General features: G+C 54.9%; 1 long non-coding RNA gene across 1 annotated transcript; it reads left to right on the top strand.

Moving 5' to 3' along the window:
- The first annotated feature begins 12,099 nt into the window (after positions 1-12,099).
- LOC137483784 (uncharacterized) lies at positions 12,100-17,480 on the top strand. Its single transcript, XR_011004644.1, has 2 exons — positions 12,100-15,473; positions 17,310-17,480. It is a non-coding gene; the product is annotated as an uncharacterized lncRNA (long non-coding RNA).
- Positions 17,481-18,458: the final 978 nt, after the last annotated feature.

The following is an 18,458-nucleotide window of genomic DNA, read 5'->3' as shown; positions in this document are numbered from 1 at the left end:
CTCTGGCACTGACATGGAGGCCGGGGAGAAGGGAGTGTGGAGGAGAGAGGGCAGATTGCTTCAACTCCCAGAGGTTGAAGGATGGCTGTGGCCACAGGATGCAGCTGACAATTCCCAAGGTGCTAATTTTGGGCTTGGTACTTCCCAGCCCCAGAGCTGGCCTCTCCCAGGGGCTGACAGATGAGGCAGGGGTGGAGGATACCTGCACTGCACAAGGCAGAGCCAGCATGTGAGTGAAGTTCTGACCATGGGAAGAGGTGGAAAGTCTTGGGCAAGACCAGGAGAGGAGGAGTGATGGTGTCAGGGCATGGATGAGCTGCAGCCCTGTGATCCAGCCCTTTCTGTGCTTTTTGGTTGCCATCAGAGTGGACTCCTGGGTCCCATTCCCATTTCACTGTGCTTGAATTTGGTTTTTGGTGTGGTGGTGAAGGCTTGCATGGCGAGAGAGCGCCATGGCAAGTGGAGAAGAGAAGGAAAAGGATGAGCTTTCTTTTTCCTAGGAAGCACAAATGGATGGAGCAGTATTTTTGAGCAAACAAGTCTCTCCTCCCTGTCTCCTGGAAGCTGCATTATCAGAGCACCATTACTGTCCTCTCTGCTCCTTCCCCCCACCAATGAACAGGAATTAAAAATACAACTAATAAAGCCCTTTTACTTTCTCCAGCAGGAGGAAAAAAAAAAAAAAAAAAAGCAAAGCAGCCTTGAAAATGCTAAAGGACATAAAGGGCATTCATGAAAGGGTTGGATGGTGGTTATTGCAGCAGGGGGAAAAACATTATTTCACTGTGCAGATAAAAGGAAGTGGAAAAGCAGCATATTTATAGCTGGGGAGCCTGGATTCCTTGTTAAGCTGCTATTATCAAATTAATGTCAAAATGCATCAAACAGGCACGAGTGTTCTGGGCCCCTTATGCAAAGTGCTTGCAAATTGGTTACAAATACATTTGTTTACAGGGGACGAGGCAGGAGCGAGCTAATTAGTCATTGTAGCAGGGCTGTTTTGTGTCTTTTTTTTTTTTTTTTTTTTTTACTTTTTTTGGCAATTACACAAACAAGCTGTTTTGAAGTATAAATACACGCTGCATTACAGCCCCTTTAAAGGGGAATCAAATGGGAATTGTGGGATGCAGAGGGCTTGGTGTGAGTGGTGTGGAGCATCGTGGTGGAGCATGGTTCTCTCCTGCCTGGATGCAGCAGGAGTACTACACGGGGCACTCAGCTCTGGGATGTGGTGTGGAAAGGGAGCAGCTCCCATTCCTGGGCATCAGGAGGATGGGATGTGGCTGGAAAGGGAACAACTGGTTTTTGGGTCCTCTGAGAGGCCTGAACCCCCTCACATGGGGCACGGTGCTGTTTTCATACAGGACCTGTTAAGGTTTCAGCTGCCCGCCTCTATCATGGGAATTCCCTTTGACCCTGGGATATTTTGGGGTGTTTTTGGTGTCAGTGGCGGCTGCCAGCTCAGGGTGTGAAGCTCCTTGTGCCCAGCTGGTGGGTACTGACATGGTTTTGGATGTAGAGAGCATCCCTTGGATGTGTGAAGAAAGGAATCTGGTGTGAGCTCTCCCAGGTGAACATGTCCTCAAGGCTTCTTTAACAAAACCACAGGCTGCACCTCCCAAACCCATTAACAAGGAAGGGAAACAGGAGAGCTTATCTGATCCTCAGTGTGGGAATGGTTGGGGAATTTGGTTGGGGGGCAGATGGAAACTTCCTGCTGCCCTGCATCTTAATATATCCCATTCTGGGAGTAAATCACACCTCTGCCACTCAGGGAAGCTGCTAATTGAATCTGCTCTGGTGGGAGAGCATAAAGCCAAGAGGCATCTACCACCATTATTTTTAATTTACTAAGAAAGAGAAAAGAGAGAGGAAGGAACAAGTTGTGCCCCTCTCATGCTGGAGGCACTGACATTTCTTGGCAGAAGGTGCAAAAACCCCCACCCCAGCAAAAAGCTGCTTCTCCATTTGGATTTGTTTGTGGTAAATCTGCCCTTCAGGCTGAAATAACCCTTCTGAGCGGGTCCTGCACTCCCAGAGGTGCTGGGAACATTGAGTTTAATGCCATCATAAAACCCTGTTGTGGGTGGGAACAGAACGGGAGAAAATCTCAGAGGACCAAGAGCAGTGGAGAGGGCAGGGCTTTCCCCAGCCTCCCGCAGGAGCTCAGATGTTTGCACCAGGTTTTATTCATTTAAAACTCAGGGTTGCATTTCTCTGCACCGTGGACCTGCTTTTCAGCGCTACCTTCAAACTCCAAACCTCTCATTACCATTTTTTGCCTTGTTGGCTTTGGTGGGCTCATTTGCCATGGGGAGGGTGACCCACTCCATTGGGAGCAGGGGCTGTGACTTTGAGGAATGTTCCCAATTCCAGCATAATCCTACCCCTGCCCTACAAGCTGTGCAGGAGCACAGCTCAGCTGGTCAGCAAATGCACGAGCAGCTCGTTGTAATCAGGCTCTGAGTCCTGCCCAGTTGTTCCAATCAGGACCTGTCTCTCTTCGTTTATAGCAGGGCTCTGGTGTGACTGTCACCTCCTGTGATTGTTGGTGACCGTGCCACGGGATCCTGCTCTGGTTTGAGCAGTTGGTGTTTCACACCTGCTCTTCTTATCCAGGGGTGTTCCAGCATCTCCGTGCTCTGATAGTTGGGAGCAGACCTGGAATTTCCACCCTCTGTAAGTCACTCTGGTCACCCTTTCCCTTGGAGAAGGCTGTGGGGCCCAATGGCTTTGCCTTGCTGGAAAGGGATGATGGGGCACAGACCTGTGCTTGATTTCCTTCCCCACTGTTAATTAACATAATGAGGGTGCAGCTTTTCCTGGAGTTGAGTGTGGCGGTGACTTTCAGGCTGCCTGGTGAACCCTCAGTTTCCAAACGTGCCCAAAGTACCCAATAACCTTCCTTGGTGTGTTCTTGGGCGTGTTCCTCAGTATCCTCCTCTCCCATGTCCAGAGGGATGGAAGCACTGCCCCCAGTTCTGCCTCCTGTATTCCCCACAGAACAGGATGTTCCTATAGGATTGAGGCGTCCAAGGTTTCTTAAATGCTTGCAACAAAGAGGAAAACATTACAGATGTCCTGCCCTTGTGCTTGTTGAGCTCAAGGGAAAGGATGAAGATGTTTCCTCGAGGCTGAGGGACAGGAGTTGGGTCTTGGCCATGGAGATGATGATCCCCTGGGTGTGGGAGCGAGTGTGGGGTGCGGAGCTCGGCAGGGAACGTGGTGCCCGATAAGGCTGCGGGCGCTGCCGGCGGTTCGGGGTAACCCAGCATCCTCTTCCTCTCCCCGGGAATCCCACGTGGGCAGCACGAGGGCTGAGCTGGCCTGGGGAGGGATGTGGTCTCTCCTGATAAGAGGCTCTGGCTCCTGCTGCTGCAGATTTACAGCCTGGCAGCGGGCAGTGGGCGCTGTGCTTTCGCTGGGTGATTTATCGCGGCTCGGGGCGGCAGCTGCTTCCTTTCTGGCCAGAGCCTGCACGGGCAGTTACGGCTGCCTGCCTCAGCCAGGGTGAGGCAAAGGCTCAGCCGAGGTCACCACACGGTGGGACACGGGTGGGAGCAGGTCCCTGTCATCTGTGCCTTGGAGAATGTCTCCATCCCAGCATGGGGAGGGCTGGGACCGTCAGGCTCTGTCCCATGGCAGCAGGGATGCTTCCAGCCTTTCAATCCCCAATCCCACGTGCTGGAGCCCACCCAACTCACAAGTGACTCATGTGGGAGACCCAGGACCACCACCAGCCCCACTAAGCAATGTCTGCACTGCCCAGTTGTGTCCCTTTGATACAGACAATGCCAGGAGGGGGGAGGATGAGGAAGGAAAGGTCAGATGCCATCACTGCGCTCCCTTCCATGTCCCAGCTCCTGCCTGGGTGAGCTTCCCAGCTCCTCTGGTTTGTTTTAGAGGCAGCATGGGGGCCCCAGATCCCTGCAAACCCTCCACGCTCTGGGTTTTATTGGCATGTGGAAATAGTTTTGTCTGGTTTCAGATCTGGCTGATCACTGACTTTCCCGCTGCCCTCCCCCCGAAAAGGGCTGACAACCACGGGCGACCCAACCGCACTCATCTTCCTCCCTCTTTCTTCTTTCTCCCCACATTGTTCTCCAAAATCCCAGCTGCTGCTTTTCCCTCCTCCCTTTCCTATCCTCTCACATCAGCTGGGATGAATCTATCTCTGTTTTGTATAAAAGCTCTTTTTTGTTGTCTGTATTTCTCCCCCCATCCTGAGGGTGCTGGGGTGCCCCATCCTCTCCTTGGGGCCGTGCAGGGGCAGGAGCTCTGGGCACCCTCATTGTCACCCCCAAGCTGGCACTGGCACAGGAGGAATCCTTGGCAGGGGTGAGGGCATCAGCATCTCCAGAGTCCTCATTTTGCTTCTCTGACAGAGACACTTGGCAGATCCTGGGGCCAGAGCCACCACATTCCTCCCTTATTTCTCACTGGTGGAGCACTGACGTGGGGGATTCCTGGTGAGCCAGCCCCTGTAGGGTGGGACGGGATGGGATGGGGCAGGGCAGGTCTCGTCGTGTCCGTGGGCTGCTCCTGATCCACCACAGGCTCGATGTATTTACTTTATGGTGCGTTTATGTGCCAGTGCCTGGCTGCAGCTCCCACCAGCCCAGCCCAGCTGCAGTCAGGCAGCCAAGCAGATTCCAGGGGAGCCTCTGGCAGCAGCAGGAGCCTCCCTCAGGGAGCTCTTTGTGGGGACCCCAGCCCTGGGAAGGGGCTGAGCTGGGCTGTCCCTGGCTCAGTGGTGGGGTGCATGCTGAGGTTCCTTCTGTGATTCCTTTGGGTCTTGTGCCCCAATCCTGGGAAAGGGGGTACAGCCAAGGCAGTGCACAGAGACCAAGCAAGGACTGGAGAGCCATTGGTACCTGAAGAGAAGCTTGGTGTGAGTTGGTCAGGGAGTCCTCAGTGTCCCCATCACCATTCCTGGCCACTGGCTCCCCTTCCCAGTGCTCAATGGCTTTTTCCCCCTCTAGTCTTCCCACCCAGCATGGTGAAAGCCCCTGGGCAGCCTTAGAAAGGAGTAGGAAACTCTCCTGGACTTCTGAGCCCTGGGGTTGTTCCCTGTTCTCAAACCTCTGCCATGTCCCCCCACCTGCCAGGGACACTGGCTGTCCCCGTGCTAGTCTGCACCATGTAATAAATCACTCCCTCATCAAATTTGGGTGAAATACCACGGATTAACTCACCAAGACTGCACAGGCTGTTCCAGCTGAGATGGAAATGGCTGCATGCTGAAGATCATCCTGGGATGTTCCTGAGGAACATCCTGGGCGTCAGCAGGGACCAGGCGAGGGTGAGGAGCATTTGGAGGAAGGCAGCAGGTGACACCCACGAGCGAGTCCCTTCCAGCCAGTGGGAAAAATCTGTGGGTTTCTTCCTCCTTTGGGTGGGCTCTGGCAGCCTGGAATGCAGCTGGAGTGGGTCTGGAACCTCCTTCTTCCATGTGGAACTGCGCCTCCGAGTCAGCATCTCCCGGGGTAATCACTTCCCTCCATTCTCTGTTTAAAGATAATTTTAAATGCATGACTGGCAATTCAAGAGAAAACAGGAGAACGGTTGGTATTGCTGAGGATCTCAGCCCAGCCAGAGGAGACGTGTTCCTTTTGTGGAATCAAACATCCGTCAGGGAACAGTCATGCAAATTTATTTCGCTTTTCTTCTCTTTTACCCGTTCCATTGATCCGGAGCCTGTAGCAGTTGGCTCGTGGAGAGACAGGTTTGTTAATTCAGGAGCCTTGCAAAGCCTCACTCGGTGAGGAGGGGACTTTGCCAAAGCTCCTGGCTCTGGGGACACTTCGTGCTGTGTGTGGGGACCGTGGCACCGGGACACATCCCTCCAAAGGAGAGGGGAAAGGGGCTTGCTGTGTCCCTGGGTGCTGTGCAGACCTGGAGTGGCCCTGGGAAGGCAAGAGAGTGGCTGCCAGCTCTGCCAAAGCTGCTTCCCACCACGGGAAGGGACAAGGGCACTTGGTCACACTGCTGGGACAGTCACCACCAGCCCTGAGGAGTAAATGTGAGTTAAACCCTTAAAATCACAAGGTGGGCTGTAAAATATCCAGCTGTGAGATTGTATTTGATTTTATCACTATTATTAGACTCTTCAGTCCATCTGGATGTTTTCAGTTTCAAGCTTCTCTTGGCAGGTGGGAGGTTTGGGGTCCTGTGGTGTCTTCATGTTGAAGGGAGGTGACTCCAGCCTGACTGCTGGAATCCACAGCTGTGCCTGTGGGAAGGTGCCAGGCTGCCCTGCGTGGTCTGAGTCTTCAGAGGATCCCAGATGGTTTGGGTTGGGAAGGACCTTAAAGATCATCCCTTTCAAACCCCCAGGTTGCTCCAAGCCCTGTCCAACCTGCCCTTGAGTCTTTTCCTCCAGCAGTCTCATCTCCTGGGAATGAAGAGCAGATGCAGCTGCCTGGGGAAGGGCCAGAGGCTGCTGCTGTCACTGCTGCAGGGGATCTTCTGCTCCAGGCAACGGAAGAGCCAAGCCTGCCTCAGAGCAGGAGCAGTTCCAGTGTCTGGAGGCCGAGAAGCCTCTCCAAGACATTTCCTGTGTCCCTGCAATGCTGCTGCTCTTATTTCCTGCAGGAAGCATTGCTTTGTCCTTCAAGAGAATTTCCTTTTTGCTTGAATTGAGAGTTTTGGTATTTATTCCCTGCAAAGCCCATCTCTGTGTCTTTACTGCAGGTAGTAGGGGCCAGGCCCTTGGCTGATGACTCCAGATGAGTTAAAACACCTGTGGGTGACTCCACCACTGTCCCCACCACGTGGGCTTGTGTGGCTGTGGAGAAGCCTGCAGCTGGGAGAACCAGGGAGATGCCTCATTAAAGCAATTTGGGAGATGCTCATCCGCGCAGAAAGCTGAATTTATTCCGCTCGCGCTGTCTCTCCTTCATCTCCTCTTCCTTGAGCAGAGGAATTCGCTGGTAGGGAGCAGAAAGCACAGGGATGTCCAGGGGCTCTTGGCTGGGAAGGGAGCAGGTGGAAACCCAGCGATCTGATCCGGTGATGCCTCCTGCGCATCCCTCCGGCCGCGGTGCTGGGCGTTCCCGGCCCCACAGATGCCGAATATTCCCAACACCTCTGCGGCCAACGGCTCCTCCTGACGATGATTTTTCCTGTCGTTTCAGGTATCGCCTCCTTTCCCCGGGCTTTTCCTCAGCCCAGCAACGTCTTGCCTGAATAACTCACCTAAAAATTCAGCATTGCAAATAAATTCGGGATAATTGCTAACGGCTCGCAGGCAATCCGCTGCTGGAGCACGGCTAAACTCCTGGTGAATTATTTATCTGCTATGAATTATTTGCCCGGCCCTGCTACAGAAGAAAAGCTCCTTCCCAACCTTTGCCCGACGAATGGCCTGGCTGGGGGCGACTCTCCGTGTGCTGACTCAGCCCTTTCCCAGCTCCCTGCCTGCTCCTGCTGCCTGCAGCCTCTGCTGGGTGCCTGGGTAATTCCTAAAGCTTTGGGGGTCCCTCAGGGTGGGTATGAGGGTCTTACTCCCAAACCATCCTGTGGCTGCAGAATTCCATCTCTCCGTGGCCATCACACTCTGCCTCCCGCTGTGTGAGACGGAGTGTCTTTGGTTTGGGGAGATGGAAAGGGCTCCTCGCTGTTCTTCCAACCTGCAAGCCCTGGAAAGAGCTGCTGCTGCAGGGATGGAGTCAGAGATGGAGTCGGAGCAGGGATGCAGGATGGGGACTTCCTGTGGGATGCTTGCTGGCTTTAATGTCATATCTCTGTGAAATCATCTCTGGTGATGTCCTTCACCCTGCTCCATCCATGAGGATGTTCCTCATCCCACACTGCAGCAAGCGCCTCTGGGCTGAGCCAGGTGCTGGGAGCTCTCTCCTGCCCATGAATGAGGGGGTGATGGCCTCTGTGGGCTTGTGGGATCCCACTGCCCACTCCTCCCCGGGAAACACAGAGAAATGACCATCAGAGGTGAGGAGCTGCTGGCCTGGGCTCATCAATCTCCATTTGCATCCAAAGAAGAGGAAAAAAAAAAAGAGATTTAGGAGCAAGATAAATATTGAAAGAGCCTGGGTTTTTTTTGCTTTTCCCTGTGCTCCTCTGGGGGTGGGAAACTCAAGGCAGGTACTGGGAGTAAATCCTCCTGGCTACCTGGATGTAAATCAGGAGGGAGATGATGGATTTATGGGAGTCCAGCCTGATTTACACTCCCGTGTCTGGTCCCTGCAGGTCGGCGCGTGGCCCTGGGGAGGTGAAGTGCTGGAAGGGGATGGAGCCACCACCACCTCCTGCTGCGGCCGAGGTGGGGCTGGGGCTGCTGTGGGGGTGACTTTTCTGTGCTTTCTTAACCCAGTGCAGGGAATTTAGGACGTTTTGCTTTGCCTCTTTCTGCTGGAGTTCAGCAAAGGTCATCCACTGGGACCCGAGTGCCAAAGCGAAGCAATGCCCTGCTGGGGGCTGACTTTGTGGCTTGGTGGGGAAAAAGGCTTTGGAGTGAGGCTTTCCCCCTCCATCCCTCCTTCTCTCACATCCCAAGAGCCGGTGAGGCTTGCTGGGGGCAGGGTTGGTGTATCCATGGAAAAGAAGAAGACTCTTCCTTCAGAAAATCCTCCTCGGAGAACTTGGGGAGGCCCGGGGGTGCTGATGGGAGGGTTGCCCAGCTCTGGGGCTCCCGTCTCCAACCCTCCCGTGTCCCTGGCCGTGGCAGGGCTGGAGCAGGCACGGGGAGCTGTTGTTATTCCTCTCATGCAGCAGGAAGGATTTCTGCGAGTGCCATAAACCATCACGTGGGCAGAGCCTGGGTGAGCTCTAATTGCTTCTATTTGCATAACGAGGCGAGGCTCAGCATCCTGCTGATATTTGAAAGAGGAAAATCAAAATCAGCTCTAGATAAACAACTCCCCCCACCCCCACCCCAATCCCTGCCCCCCCGCTCCTAATTTGTGCATTTTTCTCCCTTAATGCAGTTTTTCCAGGTTTTTGGTCTCCTCAGGAGCAGCGAGACCACCCCCAGGACCCCTCCCACTGGGGCTGGGGGCGCTGCCCCCTCCCCTGGCCGAGGCAAAGGAGGGGTTTGGAGCTGTGAGGGGTGTGGAGGTGTCTGAATGGGAGCTGGAGAGAGGATCAGGGTGGGATTGGCGCTGGAGAAGCGGAGCCCCGGCGGGAGAGCCCGGGCCAGCGTGGGAGCGGGTCCGGCCCGGGGCTGTGCGGTGCCGGAGGGGCTGGGGCGGCCCGAGTGGGAGCCCAGCAGATGTCACTGCAGCCCAGTGCCACCGCAGCCGGGCCCTGCCAGCGCCCGGGGACGGGACGGGATGGGACGGGACGGGATGGGACGGGATGGGATGGGACGGGATGGGACGGGATGGGATGGGATGGGACGGGATGGGATGGGACGGGATAGGACGGGTCGGGACGGGACGGGACGGGACGGGACGGGACGGGACGGGATGGGATGGGACGGGATGGGACGGGACGGGACGGGATGGGATGGGACGGGATAGGATAGGACGGGATGGGACGGGATGGGACGGGACGGGACGGGACGGGATAGGACGGGACGGGATAGAACGGGATGGGATGGGACGGGATGGGATGGGACGGGACGGGACGGGATGGGACGGGACGGGATGGGACGGGATGGGACGGGATGGGACGGGACGGGATGGGACGGGGCGGGACGGGATAGGACGGGATGGGACGGGACGGGATAGGATAGGACAGGATGGGACTGCCCGGGATGGGACGGGACGGGATAGGATAGGACCGGATGGGACTGCCCGGGACAGGATGGGATGGGACGGGACGGGACGGGACCTTTCCTCACCTGCGATCCCCCAGCGTGGAAGGAAGGGCTCTGTTTGCAGCCCAGGTATTGCTGGCTGCGGGGCTGCTCCTGCTCTGGGGCCATGGGGATCTGGAAGAAGGCCCAGAAGGACTTGGTGACATCCCCTGGCTGTGCTGTGCCAGCAGCCGTGTCCCCAGGTGTGCTGTCCCTCTGAAAGCCATTTTCCCACCACACCCACAGCCCAGGGGACCAGAAGCATCCCTGCTCCTCCTGTCCCCTCGAGTCCCCAGGGTCCTTCAGCCAAACCTGGGTGTCCCCTTGGCCCTGGCAGGACCCTGGGCATTGCCAACTCTCGCTTGGCCCCCAAGGCTTTGGGACCTGGAGGTGCAGCTCTCCCGGCTGGGGTTCCGGGGGGTTTTCACGCTTCTCTCGGGCAGGGGGGTGGTGCCTTGCTCACTTGAGGCCAGCTAACAGACACCAAGCACAAATATGTTGTGTCCCTTCCTTGGGGGATGAGGAAAATGGGCTCCTTCCTCCTCCTCTTCCTCCCCAGCATGAGGGCTGGTGTCCTCTGAACCCTTCGCTGCCCTTTGGGGGAGAAGTGCTGACTCCAGATGTTTTCCTAAATGAGAACCTTCTGCAAACAGTGCCAGATTAGATTAGATTTTAGAAAGAAATTCTTCCCTGTGAGGGTGGGGAGGCCCTGGCACAGGTTGTCCAGAGAGGCTGTGGCTGCCCCTGGATCTCTGGAAGTGTCCAAGGCCAGGCTGGCCAGGACTTGGAGCAACGTGGGACAGTGGAAGGTGTCCCTGCCATGGCAGGAGCAGGAACAGGGTGATCTTTGGGGTCCCTTCCTTCTGGGACTCAATGATTTTTGCTTTTTTGGCCCATCCATACTCAGGGACCTCCAGCCTGCAGCAGGGCTGGAAGGATGGGGCAGACCTGGCTGCCAGCATTCACTGCTCCCTCTGCTCTCCTGCCTGTGCCCAGCATGTGGCTGGGGCTGCTGCCTGCAGCCCTGTCAGGGACCATGAAAATTCCCTTTCCCTTGGTCCTCGTGGTGTGTGAAAACCCTTGGTCATGCCCGTGGGGACGCAATATTTCCCCCAGGCCCTCCTCATCCTCCAGATCCCACAGAAGCTGCCTGGGGCAGGATGGAGAAAAGGAGAAGGACCCTCAAAGGTGGAAAGAAATCTCTGCTGCAGCTCTTAAAGGTGGGAGAAGAAAAGGAACCAGAGGAGCAGGAGGTATCTGGTGCTGCACGTGGGGGCTGTGTGCACACACCAATTTTCCATCAGGCTGATAAAAAGACCAGGAGCACTTGAAGCTGATGCCAAGGTGAGGAACCTGTGGCTGTCCCAGGGGTGCTGGGGGAAGAACTGTTTGCTCAGGAGCAGCAGGGATGCTCTGCAAGGAGCTGGGGCATTTGGCTCTGTGGTCACAGCTTGCCAGGAGGGGTTGGGTTCCAGCATCCCAGCCCGTGCTGTGAGCAGGGATGCTGGCCAGGCACCTCCACCCTCATGCCCACACTGGTGGTCCAGGGGGATGCAGGATGGAAGGGCTTTCCCTCCTTTTCTGTGGCTGAGCTGGGGGTGCTGGGGCTGGTCCTGGCTGTGGTGGGGCTCCCCAGGGCTCCAGTGGAGCGAGCACAGCCCAGACTCCAGCTGGGAATCTGTGGCTTTGTGCTGGCCTGGGCAAGGCTTCTCTGTCCCAGCCAAAGGTTCTCTGGTGCCTCCTGCCCCAGCAGCAAGAGGATTTTTCCTCCTCCTACATGGAAAAGCATCTCCCACTGCCATCACACAGCTCCTGCTGCCCTGTCTGGGGGCTCACTTGCACCTCCAAATTTCCAAGGGCTTCCTGGGCTCTCTGTTCCCCGCTCCGTGTTGCATTTGGGATTTGTATTTAATTCTTATTTATCTCTCTGTAGGTTTGTCCCTGTCATTGCTGCTGCTCCTGGCTTTCCAGCAGGTTTGCTCTGCAGAGAGCTGCAGGTTGGCTATGAAATATGACAAAGCGTTCATTTAAATGCACACCATGATGTCGGTGAGTCCATTAGGGGAATTAATTTGAATGGTTGGCGTTTAATAAACAGCCTCATCCCTCCTCTCCACACACAGCCCCCACCTCACCACTGCTGGCAGCTTGGAAGGGTTAAAAAAACCCCCACATGTGGATATTGGAGGGAGAGGGGAGCAGGTATCAGGGTCTGGAGTAGGGAGGGGGGTGAATAATAAAAGAGATCTGGTGCTATAAGAGGAATTGCAGTTTGTTTTGTTCACAGTAAAAAAAAAAAAAAAAGCACATGTGGAAGGGGTTTGGGCTCACAGGGTGTTTGGGGCATGGGGAGGGGGGGACAGGGGGGACAGGCTCCGGCTGGAGGGTCCCAGCCTGGCCCCGAGCACGCCAGGCTGGGGGAGGAGAGGGGGCTCCAAGGACGTTGCTCCCCATATGGTGTGTATTACAAGCTCCTTTCTAGTTGTAAAGATTAATTTAAAGCCTTTCTCACCTCCCCCCCATCCTTCTTCCATTGACAAATGAACATCTGGGCTGAATGCTGCCCAGATCCTAATCAAAGCATTTTTCCAGGGCCGTTGTCTGCCTTTATGGCTATCTGCTCTTCGGATGCTCTGCAGTTCCAATGCACTTGGCAATTCAGCCTGTAAATACCCCTCTCCAGGATTTATGATTGGGGATAATGTGATTTTTCTCTTTGCCTCTGGATTCGTTTGTTTGGTTTAGTTAAACGACATTTCCTTGTCTCTGCATAAGTGAGAGCACGAAGGGAATTTTCTTCCCTTCCCTCTTTGCAGGGAGTTATTAGCAATGAGCAAAGCTGGCTTTTTTGGGGGGCTGATGGGCACACTGGGGTGGGCTGAGGGGGGCAAATCCAGCCCTGAATCCGTGATGAGCACCCCATGTCATCCCAAACCATCTATTTTTCCTACAGGAGGTTGGTTTTGAGGTTTTTTGAGAAAGCAGCTTTTCACCAAACCAAAGCTGAGCCCTTTCCACAATATTCAAGGGCTTCTTCATCAGGGAGAGGCAGCACAAGACACAGCCCAATATGGAAAAGCTGCTTGCTCCCCAAAATGAGGCACGAGAAGCCAAATGAGATGCTTGAAAACCAAGGAGTGCAGTGGCTGGGATCCCATTCCCACCAGACTTGATTTTTTCCCCTCCAGTTTGAGAGTTAAAAGCTCCAGTTTGGGAGTTAAAAGATTAATATCTAAAACCTAGCTGAGATATTGAATAATGTTTGTCGTGTCCCAGGTGCTGTAGGAAAGGATGGTGCTTGAGCCAGGGAAAAAAGGCAGGAAAATCCCTTTAGGACAAATATAGGGAGTTGGAGGGGTTGTGGCATGGGTTCCCTGTGTTGATGCCTGTCTCTGAATGAGGAGAGAGCTGGGAAACACAGAGCTGATGGGTTTGGGGCATATCCTGAGTATATTTATTCCTGCAGAAATCCTGCCTCCAGGACCTGGGCTTCCCCTTCCCTCTGACAGGGCATCAAGCCTGGCTGCTTTTCCCAATGGATGCTTTAAGGACTGTGGGAGTTCAGTCCATTTAAAACACCATGGAGAGGCTGTGTTTACACAGAAAGTGTGCGGGGTGATGGCAGCCGTAATTAAAAATGTTCTCCTAAACGAGATAAAAAAATCACTGGGGTGGACAGTGCTTGGCTGTTCCTCCTCCAGGAAAAGGTGCAACCTGGATTTTGGTGGTGCAGGGTTGGGTACCATCCATCACCAGGACCCTTCCCACCCTGGGGTGTCACTGGGGAAGCTGAGGAACATCACTGGCCTTGTTTTTCCTAAGAAACTCTGAATTTCCCACAAATACGACGAGCCAGGATGAAGCAGGCAAATCCCTGCTAATGGATTTGGGATTGTGAAGAGTCAGAGCTGGACTCCTGAAGGGTGTGGGGCTGAAATGACCCCAGCACCAGCCCTGGATGAGGACAGCCAGAGGTAGGGAAGCACCTTCCTGAGCACCCAGAGGAGACTCTGGGGAGAATTTTAATTTCTCTGCGTTTTTGCTGTTGATTTTTTAGAGCACTCAGCACCTCTTGTCTCTTTTTCATCCCTTTCCTCCCGATGCCCCCCAAATAAGCAGTAAGACAGCGAAGCCTGGTGTCAGTCCATGGCTGAGCCATGGCACCCATGGGGAGGGAGCAGCCCCGGGCTAAGGCGAGGGCGATTTCTGGAGTTTCACAGCGGCGCAATCCATCGCTGGGGTCACCTCCGCGAGCTGAGGTGAGGAGGAGGGGTGGGTGCTGAGGGGCTTTGTGGCCGAGGAGGCTTTTTGGGAAGAGGGAGGAGAAGGTGTGGAAGGCGTTGGGGAGCCTTCCTCGATGTCCCCAGGGAGGAGGAGGCGATTCCCGGCAGCCGCGTCTCCGCTGCAGCGCATCGGGAGGGGGCGGCCGCGGCCGGGGCCCCGCTGCCGAGCGGGGATTTGCAGCTGAACTCTGCTCACAAAGTCGCTCCCAGCCTTTTCTCATTTCTTTCTGGATTTAAGGCAGCTTCCAAATTCCTGCGCAGCCAAATCCTGCCTGGAACTGCCAGGAAAGCCGGCCAGCAGCAAGTACGTGCCGTTTCTGTACCCGCAGCACAGCCAGGGTCGCTGTTATCCTGCGGGTGATGATGACGGGACGGAGCTCCAGCCCTCCCGAGGATGTGACCCCGTCCCTTCCCGGGACCCCCTGCCCTGGGTGCTGCCCGAGTGTCGCCTCTCCTTCATCACCGCCTTTTTATACACCGAAACACGCCACTCCAGATTCCCCGAACTTTACCTCTTGACTGCCCTCCCCGTAACCTCCCAGCCAGCCGTGGAAGGAAACACGCTGGCTTCGTGCGCTCCCAATGGGATTCACGATCCCAGGGACTTCCAGCGCTGCCTGTCATCGCTCTCGCTCCTTCCCGCCACCGACAAACCACACCCGTTTGTTTCGGGGCGCTCCTTCCACGTTTCTTTCTTTATTTTTATTTCTGCCGCCGCTGTCCCTCAGGAGGGTTTTAGGGGACAGCGGCAGAGCAATGAAGCAGCCCCGAGGTCACAGAGAAGGGCACACGTTTGGTCTCCATGGCGAATGTCAGTGGCTGGGGAAAGGGGGATCGGGAAAACCCTGCATCCCCGCATGCCGAGGCCCTCAGCACTTGGGGATTCCATGGAATCCACCCCAGCGTGACCCCAGAGCAGCCCTGGGAGAGCTGAGAGCAGCGCAGGGAAGGGGCTGCGCTCGCAGCATCCTCCCGGCCGCGGCGGGGATGCGGAGCTGGCTCCGGCCAAGCCCACCCGTGGGACGCCTGATCTGGTCTTTCCACTGGTGACTCATGGAAAAACGACTTGTTTTGCAGCGGCGCTCGGCATGTCGGGCGATCCTGCCTCCCTGCCTCGCTCGTCTGTCTTTTTTTAAAGGATCATTGGTATGAAAACATCTGGGACCCCGACCTTCCTGCGGAGCTCGCTCACCTGAAGGCGTTTTCCCCTGGATGTGTGCAGGGCTGGCTGTGCAAACCATGCTCCATCAGCTGCCTGGGAGGCAGCCTGGTCACACTCCCAGGGTTGAATTTTTTGGGGATTAGTATTTTTGAGTGGCTCTTATACAACGGCGTTGGAAGCTTGGAGGGTTTCCACTGGCTCCTCGAGCGTTGGTTTCCACACTCCTGCCAGCACCGCCAGCTGCATGGGGCCCCCCAAATCTCTCCACAAGGTTTGTGGCACAACCTGGGGTGATGGGGCTGGGGACTCATCCAGGCTTGTCCTGGGTGTCCCCACTGTCCCCAAGGCCAGGCAGGACACGGAGAAGTGAGACCTCACTGTGTGGCTTGGCTTCTTAATGCCTCATAGGAGGCAAGCAGGATCCATTGGTAGATTTGGGTTAAAACACTCAGAATGGGAATGATGCTGATTCCCATCGAGTTCCCAGCACCACACTCTTTCCTTAATTCTCACCTTTCACCGCTTTTTCTCCAAGTCCTTCAGAGGGCAGAGATGGAGCACAGCCCTTTCCCAGTGGGACCAGCCCATCCCAGGCTCGGCTGCAGCAGGAGGCTGGGCCAGCTCTGTGTTCAACTGAATTGGCTCTTTTAAAATGTTTTTTCTTGGAAATAGGCATTGAGAGGGATGTTCTGTGTTGCTCACTGCTGTGTACCACACCTTCACCCTTTCCTCACGGAGCACTGACCGTGCCACCTCTCTCTGGAAAGCACATCAGCAATTTTTTTTTTTTGGGGGGAGGATGGGGGTGTTGCTGGTTTAGTTTGGAATCTGGCATGGAAAATCATTTCCAACCCCCAAATTAGAAACAGAATAATAATACAGAGCCTTGTTTTGAAGGAGGTGGTGTGTGTCATCCCACAGCAATGAGAAACTTGTGCTGGAGAGGAGCAAAGAGCTGTGATTTGTTTTTTTAACACTCCCCAAAGGACTGACGTGGCTCTGGGATGCTGCTCCTGCTCCCTTGTACCCATGGATGAGGATGGGACAGTTGCTGCGGGCAGGGGGGTGTCTTTACATCACGTGAGGGGCTGCATCACCCAATTTTGTTGTTCTTACCCTTGGTTTTGTGAAGAAAAGGGGATTGTGCCATGTGGTTTTCTGCCTTGCCCTTCTCTAAGGAGTTGAGATGGAGAGCTGATTTTCAGGGATGGGACAGAAGCCAGTATTTTGCCATGCTGGGCTGAAGGGAGGGATGAGCAGGCATTGCTTTCTCCTTGGGATTTTCTATTTTGACTGCCATGGATTAGAGGGAATTCACTGTGAGTTGTTCTGTCTATGGTATCTCTCCCCCAGAAAACATCAAGTCCTTTGAAAACCGAGTCGGACTCAGAAAAAGAAGCCATGCTGAGACAGTAGCTAGTCCTGCCTGAGATGGGCTCACTGGCCACCAAAGCACTGCCAGAAAACCCTTAAAAATAACATATTTTTAAAAATTGTGAGGGATTTCTTCATGTGTGAGAGCAGTGGTTGCTCAGCCAATTTAAATGCTGAATTCCTGTGCAGAGGAGCCTTCACCCCACTGTAGTTCTCTCCCTGCTGATTATAACAAACTGTACACCCCAAATGTGTGCCCAAGCCGGGGTGCCCCATCTGCCTTTGGGATGTCCTCAGCACAGGTCCTGGGGGGGAGAGGTCTGCATGGAGCCAGTCCCTGGGATTTAATAAGACACTTATTGTATGTTAAATATCAAGGGCTGATAGGAAACATGTGTCCCGAGGATTAACAGCCGTGTAAAAGATAGAGCCATGAGTTAAACCTCCAAACAGCGCGTTTCAAATAACCCTTCATGGCTGCAATCTGCGCTATCGGGGTAACCAGGAGTGGGATGGGGAAGGTAAAATGTGTATCGCAGCTCATGGTGCTCCAAAATCCCTGGGATGGACTTGGGACTGGGTTTTCTCCCAGCAAGGTGATACCCAGGGATGCCGGATCATACAGGGGTGACGTCAGCTCCTTCTTCCCCCATTTCTTCCTCCCTTTCCACCTCTCCCCCTTCTCCTAATGTTTTTTTTTCCTTTTTTTTCCTTTTTTTTTTTTTTTTCCCAGGCCCCACTTTCTCCCCTGTCGAGGCAAACGCTTTGGCTAATTAGCAAAACGTGTCAAAGAAAATGATTAATGTCCCGGGAGGAGGCTGAGCTGCCTTTGTGCCGGCATTGCCTGACTTCTGCTCTTAAAGGTTTTATTAAAAGATAAGGGAGCTCATGACGGGTGAGCAAAGCATGTGCTTCCCTGGGTGTTAAAGGGTCGGGGAAGCGGGGGATGTGGGGCAGATTGGGGTCACCCTCGGAGGGAGAGGAGAGGAGCTCGTGTTTCCCTGCCTCTGTGCGCCACCATCACCGCCGTGTCTGGCCTTGGCAGGGGAAAAGACTTAAAAAAAATGGCTGAATACCTCCTTTATTCTTCCAGGGGCAGGTAACTCAATCTCCTCAGCTGGGCCATGAATGTTGCTGTGTTACGGGGCTCTGCCTGGCCGCGTGCTCCAGGAGCGATGCTTTGGGGGGGTCTTGGGGAGGGGATGCCTGGGATGGGCATCCCAGGGTGGGGTGGGATGCTGGGGATTGGGCACAGCCAGGCTCCTGCCCAGGACAGCGGTGGCAGCAGGGACAGAGGTGCTTGGGCATGGATTTGATGGTCCCTGTGGTCAGAGAGGTGCCCGTGGTCACGCTCGAGCCCAGTGGGACATCCCTGACAATTTGTTGTGAGCTGAAACCCCCGTCCCAGCTCCCTCCTGGGGATCCCAGGCCCAGGTGGGCAGCAGAGGCACAGCAGGGAACCTGAGCCACTGGGCTCCTGCCAGGACCACCATACACAGCATCCAACTGTCCTCATCTCTCATGGCTTTGGACATGTTTTCAGCAACCCTCAAAATATTCTTCTTGCAACCCAAACCCCTTCAACCGCCCCCAAAACCAGCAGTCCTTGCAGGGGGGTCTTGCAAAAGACAAAAAACTTCCCAGCAGCTCCACTGTGGGATCACATAAACCAGAGCTGGCAGTGCCACAGCATCCCTGTGCCATCTCAGATGGCAACATCCCATCTGAGACATCAGCCTGGGAACAGGGAGAGGGTGAGAGTGGTGGGAGACCCACCAGCAGCACTCTGGTTATTTTACCAAAGCAGGAGTGATTCCCAAACCCGGAAGACGCTGATGTCTGCAGCCACAGAGGCCTGAGCCCCTGGATGCACATCAGAGGG

This window comes from Anomalospiza imberbis, chromosome 16 (genome assembly GCF_031753505.1).
Source record: "Anomalospiza imberbis isolate Cuckoo-Finch-1a 21T00152 chromosome 16, ASM3175350v1, whole genome shotgun sequence".
Taxonomy (NCBI): Eukaryota; Metazoa; Chordata; class Aves; order Passeriformes; family Viduidae; genus Anomalospiza; species Anomalospiza imberbis.
Note: the sequence above shows the minus strand (reverse complement) of the source record. Positions and strands in the feature narration are given on the sequence as shown.